Source organism: Canis aureus, unplaced genomic scaffold (assembly GCF_053574225.1).
Source record: "Canis aureus isolate CA01 unplaced genomic scaffold, VMU_Caureus_v.1.0 ptg000240l_RagTag, whole genome shotgun sequence".
NCBI lineage: Eukaryota > Metazoa > Chordata > Mammalia > Carnivora > Canidae > Canis > Canis aureus.
The window spans coordinates 1-10,673 of NW_027554502.1; the positions used below are offsets into that span (position 1 = coordinate 1).

The 10,673-nt window shown below is 39.1% G+C and overlaps 1 pseudogene; it reads right to left on the reverse strand.

Moving 5' to 3' along the window:
• Positions 1-9,718: 9,718 nt before the first annotated feature.
• On the reverse strand, positions 9,719-10,673 carry LOC144309895 (18S ribosomal RNA; annotated as a pseudogene).

Here is a 10,673-nt window from a genome sequence, read left to right on the forward strand (position 1 = left end):
GTATTGAATTATGAGAAAATTTAGGGAGCCCATGAAATTGTGGATGTAAAGGAGAGCTACTAGGAGTGGGAGAGATCCTATTAAAGTATAAAATAAGAAGTAGAGCCCTGCGTTTAGTCGTTCAGTTTGATTCCCCCATCGGGTAATAATGATCAGGGTTGGGATTAGTGTTGCCTCAAATAGGATGTAAAAGAAGATAAGTTCAGAGGCGGTGAAAGTTATAATTAGGAACAACTGGAGAAGAATCAGTATTGAAATATATAGTTTTTTTCGAGTTAAGGGTTCTTTTGATAAATGGTGTTGGCTTGCTATAAGTATAAGGGGTAGAAGTCATGTTGTAAGTGCTAGTAGCGGTGCTGATAGGGAGTCAGAGAAAAATATTAAGGAGGGGTTCAATGTATTATCATTTGGTTGATTCAGGTAGAATAAGCTGATTAAGCTGATTAGCAAACCATATGTTGTCGTGTTAATTCAGATTATGTTAGCTTTGATACTCATGTAAGGGGGATCAGTATGATAGTGGGGATGATAATTTTTAGCATTGTAAGAGGTTTAGGTTTTGTACGTAATCAGTCCCGTAGGTGTTAGATACTATAACTAGTAGAGATAGTCCTAATGCTGCTTCGCAGGCAGCAAATACTAGTAGTACGATTGGTATCATGCTGGCTAATGTAAGGTGGTTGTTGAGAATAGTTACAGATATTATTACAAATAGTGATAATATTATGCCCTCTAAGCATAGTAGCGATGATATTAGGTGTGATCGATAACAAGTATACTATTAGAGAAAGAATGAATGCCAGAAAGATATTAATATATACTATGGACATATGATAATTATGAGATAAATCATAATCTAATGAGTCGAAATCATTTGTTTTGGCTTAAACTAATTATCATATTCGGTTCATTCTAGCCCCTTTTCGGTTCATTCGTACGCTAGGCTTGCAGCTAGGAGGGAGATTGTAGGAGTGCTATGATAAGTATTGTTGTCAACATGTTGGTTTGTGACGCTCAGGGAAGTGGGAGTAGGAGTGCGATTTCTAGGTCGAAAAGCAGGAATGTGATGGCAACTAGGAAGAATTTTATAGAGAAAGGTAGGCGAGCATCCCATGGGGTCAAAACCACATTCGTAGGGGCTTGTCTTGTCTGTATAAATATTTAGTTGGGGAAGTCAGAATGCGATTAGTACAAGTAAGGACGCTAGGGTTACATTAGTTATCAAGGTTAGTATTACGTTTATTACTTCTTTCCAGGTTGATCTGGAGCTAACTGATTGGAAGTCAATTGTACTAGTTATACTAAAGAAATAGGATCCTCATCAATAAATAGATACATATAAGAATAGTCAGACTACATCAACAAAGTGTCAATATCATGCAGCGGCTTCAAATCCGAAGTGGTGGTTTGATGTGAAGTGGTAGTATAGTTGTCGGAGAAAGCACACGATAAGGAATGTGGAGCCAATAATTACATGTAGTCCGTGAAACCCAGTAGCTATAAAAAAGGTAGATCCGTACACTCCGTCGGAGATTGTAAAAGATGTCTCGTAGTATTCGGAGGCCTGTAATAGTGTAAAATATACGCCTAAGGAGATTGTAATAAATAGGCCTTGAAGTATGTGTTTACGATTGCCTTCTATTAAACTATGATGGGCTCAAGTAATAGATACTCCGGAGGCTAGGAGGACTGAGGTGTTGAGTAGAGGAACTTCTAGTGGGTTAAGAGGAATAATGCCGGTGGGAGGTCAGCAACCTCCAAGTTCAGAGTAGGGGCTAGGCTGGAATGGTAAAAGGCTCAAAAGAAGCCTGCAAAGAACTTCTGATACAATAAAAAGAACTATTCCGTACCGTAGTCCTTTTTGTACAATAGGGGTGTGATGTCCTTGGAATGTGCCTTCTCGGATCACATCTCGTCATCACTGGTATATGGTTAGCAGGTTGGTTGTGAATCCTAATGTAAGTAGGGATATTGAGTTATAGTGAAATCATATGATAAGACCCGATGTTATAAGAAGGGCAGAAAGGGCTCCTGTTAGCGGTCATGGGCTTGGGTTAACTATATGGTAAGCGTGAGTTTGGTGGGTCATTAGGTGTTGTCATGTAAGTATAGACTTACTAGTAAGGTAAAGACATAGGCTTGAATTAAGGCAACAGCAAACTCTAGAATCGTAAATAGAATTAAAATAATAAAAGTGATGAAAGCTGTGGTCGCGCTAATATTAATAAGAGCTAAGGTAGCCCCTCCAATCAAATGGATTAGGAGGTGTCCTGCAGTAATATTGGCGGTTAATCGAACGGCTAGAGCTATGGGTTGAATGAATAGACTAATAGTTTCGATGATTACTAGTATTGGAATTAGGGGAAGAGGGGTGCCTTGGGGTAGAAAGTGTGCCAAGGATGCTTTGGTCTTATAGCGGAAACCGGTAATTACTGTCCCTGCTCATAGGGGGATTGCTATTCCGAGGTTTATAGAGAGTTGTGTCGTGGGCGTAAATGAGTGGGGTAGTAGTCCAAGTAGGTTAGTTGAACCAATGAATAGAATTAGTGATATAAGTATGAGAGCTCAGGTTCGTCCCTTTTGATTATGAATTGCTAGTATTTGTTTTGATGTTAATTGAATTAATCATTGCTGAATGGAGATTAACCGATTATTGATTAGGCGATTGGGTGCTGGGAATAAAATGGAAGGGAATATGACGATCAGTACTACAATAGGGAGACCTATTATTGAGGGGGCAGCGAAAGAGGCGAATAAATTTTCGTTCATTTGTTTTCTCAAGGATTATGTTGACTAGTGATTTTAGTAGACTTGGTTATTGGGTTTTCCGGGTAGTGGTGATTTGAAATTTTTAGTTGGAATAGAATGAAGAGGGTGAGAAATATTGAAAAGATTATAATAAATCAGGTGGATGTGTCTAGCTGTGGCATTTCATTAAGGGGAGGTTAAAACTCCCAGTCTTTAACTTAAAAGGTTAATGCTTTATAGCTTCTTAATGAGTAAGTCTAGTCTAGGTTATACTATTAAGGCAGATCAGGTTTCAAAATAAGATAGGGGGACTATTTCAAGAACAATGGGTATAAAGCTATGGTTAGATCCGCAGATTGCACTGGCCATAATACAGTCCCGGTCGTATGGCTATAAGGGTGGTTTGGTTTAGTCGTCCTGGAATAGCGTCAGTTTTTAGACCTAGTGATGGAACAGCTCATGAATGCAAAACGTCTTCTGAAGAAATAAGTATTCGGATGGTTATTTCTATTGGGAGGACAACTCGGTTGTCTACTTCTAATAGTCGGAGTTCTCCTGGCTTTAATTCTTGTGTTGGGATTATGTAGGAGTCAAAGTTTAAGTCTTCATAATCAGTATATTCATAGCTTCAGTATCATTGGTGGCCTATTGTTTTCACGGTTAAAGAGGGGTTATTGATTTCGTCTATTATATAAAGGATTCGGAGGGAAGGTAGAGCGATTAGGATTAGGATAATGGCGGGTAGGATAGTTCATACTGTTTCTACTTCCTGTGCGTCTATTGTGCTTGTATGAGTTAATTTTGTAGTCAATATTAGGGAAATGATGTAGAGAACTAAAGAACTGATTAAGAATACAATTATTAGTGTATGGTCATGAAAGTCATGAAAATGAAGTAGCTCCTCTATAATAGGGGAGGTTGCGTCCTGTAATCCGAGTTGAAATGGGTACGCCATAGAGGTATATAGGGGTTTCACCTATAATTTAACCTTGACAAAGTTATGTAATATTTTACTAATACCTCCTGATTGAGAAAGACATAGTGGTTATGACATTGGCTCTTGAAACCAATTTTAGGGGGTTCGATTCCTTCCTTTCTTATTTTTGGATTACATATGTAGGTTCTTCGAACGTGTGATATGGAGGGGGACATCCATGTAGTCATTCAATATTAGTTGTAGTAAGTTCTACTATAGCAACTTCTCGTTTGGATGCAAAGGCCTCTCAGATTATAAAAATTATAAGCATCACCGCTGTAAGCGAGATAAACGATCCTATAGAGGAGACGGTATTTCAGGTGGTATATGCATGGATAGTCAGAGTACCGACGAGGTATTCCGGATAAACCTAGGAAATGCTGAGGGAAGAAAGTTATATTTACTCCCACAAATATAATTGTAAAGTGAATCTTTGCTCAAGTATCGTTAAGAGTATAACCTGAGAATAAGGGGAATCAGTGGGCAAATCCTCCCATAATGGCAAAAACTGCTCCCATTGAGAGCACATAGTGAAAATGAGCTACAACATAATACGTATCATGAAGAACGATGTCTAAGGACGAATTAGCTAGGACAATGCCTGTTAGCCCGCCTACTGTGAATAAGAAAATAAACCCTAAAGCTCATAGCATAGCTGGAGATCATTTAATATTGCCTCCGTGAAGTGTTGCCAGTCAACTAAATACTTTTACTCCTGTTGGAATAGCGATAATTATAGTGGCGGATGTGAAGTATGCTCGTGTGTCTACGTCTATTCCTACAGTAAACATATGGTGAGCTCATACGATAAAGCCTAAAAACCCAATAGATATTATTGCCCATACTATTCCTATATAGCCGAAAGGCTCTTTTTTCCCTGAGTAGTAAGTGACAATGTGAGAAATTATTCCGAACCCTGGCAGGATAAGAATGTAAACTTCAGGATGTCCGAAGAATCAGAATAAGTGTTGATATAGGATAGGGTCTCCTCCTCCAGCGGGATCGAAAAATGTCGTATTAAGATTACGGTCTGTTAAAAGTATTGTAATTCCAGCAGCCAGTACAGGCAGGGATAGTAGGAGTAGAACTGCTGTAATTAGTACTGATCATACAAATAGGGGGGTTTGATACTGGGATATTGCAGGGGGTTTTATGTTGATAATAGTAGTAATGAAATTAATTGCCCCTAAAATAGAAGAGACTCCGGCTAAATGTAAGGAGAAAATTGTAAGATCAACGGATGCTCCTGCATGGGCCAGATTGCCAGCCAGTGGGGGGTAAACGGTCCACCCCGTTCCTGCACCTGCTTCTACCATAGAAGATGCTAATAGTAGAAGAAAAGATGGAGGAAGAAGTCAGAAGCTCATGTTATTTATTCGGGGGAATGCCATGTCCGGAGCACCAATTATTAATGGCACTAGTCAGTTTCCAAAGCCCCCAATTATAATGGGCATGACTATGAAGAAGATTATTACGAAAGCATGGGCGGTTACGACGACGTTATAAATTTGATCGTCGCCTAGTAAAGTACCGGGCTGACCTAGTTCGGCTCGGATGAGGAGGCTCAAGGCAGTGCCTACTATGCCGGCTCATGCTCCAAATAGTAAGTATAAAGTACCAATATCTTTGTGATTAGTAGAGAACAGTCATCGGTTAATGAACATAGGTAAAATGGCTGATAAAAGCATTAGACTGTAAATCTAAAAATAGAGGTTTAAGTCCTCTTTTTGCCAAGCTCTGTGGTGAATTTTCATATTGAATTGCAAATTCAAAGAAGCAGCCTAGACGCCGCCGGGGCTTCTCCCGCCTTTTTTTTCTACGCGGCGGGAGAAGGTAGATTGAAGCCAGTTACTAGGGTATTTAGCTGTTAACTAAAATTTCGTGAGGTAGAAGCTCACCAATCTAGGGAGGGCTTAGCTTAATTAAAGTGTTTGATTTGCATTCAATTGATGTAAGATAGATTCTTGCAGCCCTTAGAGGTGATTTGGTCAGGGGTTAAGTGTATAGCACTTGCTTAGAGCTTTGAAGGCTCTTGGTCTGGTCTAACCTAAACTCCTAGTCCAAGACTGATAATATAGGTGTTAGCGGGAGTAGTATAGTTGAGATAATGATTAAGGGGGGTAGTAGGGTTGCCTTTTTTGTGTACTCGAATTGTCATTTTATTTTTATGTTATTTGTGGACGGGAATATGGTAAGTGCGGTGCTATATGTGAGTCGCAGGTAGAAATATAAGTTAAGTAGAGCGGTGATGGCTATTAGTGTTGGAATAATAATTATGTTATTTTTTGTTAATTCTTGAATAATTATTCATTTAGGGATGAAGCCAGATAATGGGGGTAGTCCTCCTAGGGATAATATTAAGATTAAGATTATGGAGGTGATTAGGGGAAATTTATTTCATATGTGGGATAAGGATAAGGTTGTGGTGGATGAGTTTAATATGAATAGTATGAAGGTAGATAGTGTTATTAGAATATATAAAGTTAAGTTTAGGATTATTATTGTAGGGTTGTAAATAATGATAGCGGCTATTCAGCCTATGTGGGCAATGGAGGAGTATGCTATGATTTTTCGTAGTTGAGTTTGATTTAGTCCGCCTCAGCCTCCTACTAGAACGGATGCGAGGGCTATTAGTATAAGAAGGTTGGTGTTAATTGATGGGGAGATTTGATATAGGATGGATATAGGTGCGATTTTTTGTCATGTTAGTAGGATTATTCCTGATATAAGTGTTACTCCTTGTGCTACTTCGGGAACTCAGAAGTGGAATGGAGATAGGCCTAGTTTTATTGTTAGGGCGGTGGTTATTATGATGGATGCGATGGGGTTTGAGATTTTTGAGATTACTCATTGGCCGGAGTAAAGAAGGTTAATGGTGACTCCTATTATTAGTAATATTGAGGCAGTAGCTTGTGTAAGAAAATATTTTGTAGAGGCTTCTATGGCTCGTGGATTATACTTTTTTATGAGGATAGGGATGATGGCTAGCATGTTTATTTCGAATCCAATTCAGATCAGTAATCAGTGCGAGCTTAGTATGACGATTATGGTCCCTGCCATGATAGTTGCTATAATAATAGTGAGAATAGGGGGTTTTATTAGTACGGGAAGGGTATAAACCAACATTTTCGGGGTATGGGCCCGATAGCTTAATTTAGCTGACCTTACTGTAGAATATAGTGTAAGTTTGGTAGCACGAAGATCTTTGAATTCTTAAGATTAGGTTCGAAGCCTATTATTCTAGAAATAAGAGGATTTAAACCTCTATTATTTACTCTATCAAAGTAACTCTTTTATCAGACATATTTCTTATGTTTGGGGTGGGATACTCGCGGTAATAATGGGTAAGGCAACATGTCATATGCATAGGGCTAAAGTTAGGGGTAGAAAATTTTTTCACAATAAGTGTATTAATTGATCATAGCGGAATCGAGGGTATGATGCTCGAATTCATAGGAAGCAGATAGTTAGTAAGAGGGTTTTTATAGTGAAGTTAATAGAGTAGAGTTCTGGTATAAATGGGTTGTGGAATGCACCGAAGAATAGAATTGTTGTGAGGATATTTATTATAATGATATTTGCGTACTCTGCTAGAAAGAATAGGGCAAAAGGACCCGCTGCATACTCTACGTTAAATCCAGAAACTAGTTCGGATTCTCCTTCAGTTAAGTCGAAGGGGGCTCGGTTAGTTTCTGCTAGAGTAGAAATGAATCATATCATGGCTAGGGGCCAGGCCGGAAAGATTAGTCATATATGTTCTTGGGTGATAATTAGTGTGGATAGTGTAAATGACCCGTTTATTAGGAGGACTGATAGGAGAATGATTGCTAGTGTTACTTCATATGAGATTGTTTGAGCTACTGCTCGGAGGGCTCCGATTAGAGCGTATTTGGAGTTTGAGGCTCATCCTGACCAAAGGATGGAGTATACGGCGAGACTTGATATTGCTAGTATGAATAGGACTCCTAAGTTTATATTAATGAGTGGGTAGGGGCATTGGGAGAGGGATTCATATAGTTAGGGCTAGTGATAGAGCTAGAATGGGGGCTAGAATGAATATTGATATGGAGGATGTAAGTGGTCGTAGAGGTTCTTTTGTGAAGAGTTTTACTGCATCTGCGATTGGTTGAAGGAGGCCGTAGGGGCCTACGATATTAGGCCCTTTTCGAAGTTGTATGTAGCCTAAGACTTTTCGTTCAACGAGGGTGAGGAAGGCTACGGCAAGAAGAAGGATTGGGATGATAAGAGAGATAATGTTGATAAAGAACATTTTGTTAGGGAGAGGAATTGAACCTCTGATAATAAAGGTTTAAGTTTTACGCAGTTACCGGGCTCTGCCACCCTAACAAAGCCCCTTTTCTCGGGCTTATGAGGAGATAAACTGGTTAGATTGAGTTGACTTCATCTATTAGTTTTAAGGCGCCTTTGTGAGGTAGGCCTTACATCCCTTGTCCTTTCGTACTGGGGGAGGTTATATAATAGATAGAAACCGACCTGGATTACTCCGGTCTGAACTCAGATCACGTAGGACTTTAATCGTTGAACAAACGAACCCTTAATAGCTGCTGCACCATTAGGATGTCCTGATCCAACATCGAGGTCGTAAACCCTATTGTCGATATGGACTCTTGAATAGGATTGCGCTGTTATCCCTAGGGTAACTTGTTCCGTTGATCAAAAATTATTGGATCAATAAGTGATGTTATATTTTGACTTGTGGGTCTAAATTTTAATCACTCGGGAGTTTTTTTATATTCCGAGGTCACCCCAACCTAAATTGCTAACCCACAATAATGGTGTAATGTTATGCCTTGTAGGTATTTAGTATCCATAAGTTTGGGTTAGTTAATTAAAGCTCCATAGGGTCTTCTCGTCTTATTGTGGCATTCCCGCCTCTTCACGGGAAGGTCAATTTCACTGATTGGGAATAAGAGACAGTTAAACCCTCGTGTGGCCATTCATACAAGTCCTTATTTAGAGAACAAATGATTATGCTACCTTTGCACGGTCAGGATACCGCGGCCGTTAAACAAGTGTCACTGGGCAGGCAGTGCCTCCAATACTAGAAATGCTGGAGGTGATGTTTTTGGTAAACAGGCGGGGTTTGTGTTTGCCGAGTTCCTTTTACTCCTTTTAATCTTTCCTTAAATGCATGCCTGTGTTGGGTTAACAATAGGGTAGATAAGTATTTCATTTTTGGGTTGATATTATCAGATTGTTAACTATCAGTGGTCTATCCGTTTCTGATATAAGCTTATGCGGGGAGAAAATAGTTCTTGTTACTCATACTAGCATTGTTGCTTCTATATTTAAATAGAATGGCCCAGGAGGTATAATTAGGAGTTGATGTAATATGATTGGGATTAAGTTATATTGTTTGTTGAGCTGGAACGCTTTCTCAATTGGTGGCTGCTTTTAAGCCAACTATGGTGATGTTAGTATATACTCTCTAATAAAGGTTGTATCCTGATTCTAAGAAGCTGTACCTTCTTAGACTATATTTTAAATTTACATTAAAATTTTGTTTTTTTTTAGGTAAATTTAAAGTTGAACTAAAATTCTGTTTGTGGGCAACCAGCTATCACCAGGCTCGTTAGGCTTTTCACCTCTACCCACAAATCTTCTCACTATTTTGCTACATAGATGAGTTGATCCTTTTAGATTGTTTATGGGTAGCTCGTCTGGTTTCGGGGAGCTTAGCTTAAGTTCTCTTTGTTAAGTCGTTTCTGGCTAGTTCATTATGCAAAAGGTAAAAGGGGTAATCTTTGCTGTTTAATACTGTTAAGATGTCTTTCATCATTCCCTTACGGTACTATCTCTATCGCTCCAATTAAAATTTCTATCTCCTATACTTTTATTATTTAACTAAATGTTTTACTTTATATGTCTGTGATACTTAAGTTTGGGGTTAGTTGGGCTAGCTTTTGTTCAAAGTGGTCATAAGTAATGAAATCTTCTGGGTGTAGGCCAGACGCTTTAGTTAAGCTACACTTTGATTAATCCAAGCACACCTTCCGGTATGCTTACCTTGTTACGACTTGTCTCCTCTTGTGTCTTAGTTAAGTTAATATGGTTATGGTTGTGTCTTATTACTTGAGGAGGGTGACGGGCGGTGTGTGCGTGCTTCATGGCCCTATTCAATTAAGCTCTCTATTCTTAATTTACTACTAAATCCTCCTTCAGTTTTTAATTTCATAAAAACGTTCGTGGAATGTTCTTGGGTAGAAAATGTAGCCCATTTCTTCCCACCCCATAAGTTACACCTTGACCTAACTTTTTTATGTAAAATGATTGTGCTTACTATTCTACCTTTTGAGGGTTTGCTGAAGATGGCGGTATATAGACTGAATTAGCAAAGGGTGGTGAGGTTTATCGGGGTTTATCGATTATAGAACAGGCTCCTCTAGAGGGATATAAAGCACCGCCAAGTCCTGTAGTCCTCTGGCGAATTATTTTGTTGTAAAATTATCTATGTTTAGGGCTAAGCATAGTGGGGTATCTAATCCCAGTTTGGGTCTTAGCTATCGTGTAGTCAGATTATTATAAAGTCACTTTCGTGGTCTATTTTATGGTAACTGTAGCTTTTTACGGCTTAGTTAAGTTTTAACTTTAGTGCAAAGGTATCTTAAACACGCTTTACGCCGTGGGCCTATTAGTTTGGGTTAATCGTATGACCGCGGTGGCTGGCACGAAATTTACCAACCCTTTTTAGTATGGCTTAGTCAAACTTTCGTTTATGGCTTAATTTTTATCACTGCTGTATCCCGTGGGGGTGTGGCTTAGCAAGGTGTTATGAGCTACTTAAGAGTGTGCTTGATACCTGCTCCTTTAGATCACTGCTGATTTTAAGGGCATTCTCACTGGGGCGTGGAGACTTGCATGTGTAAGTCGGAGACTTGCATGTGTAAGTCTACTAAGAACTAATAGGAAGGCTAGGACCAAACCTTTG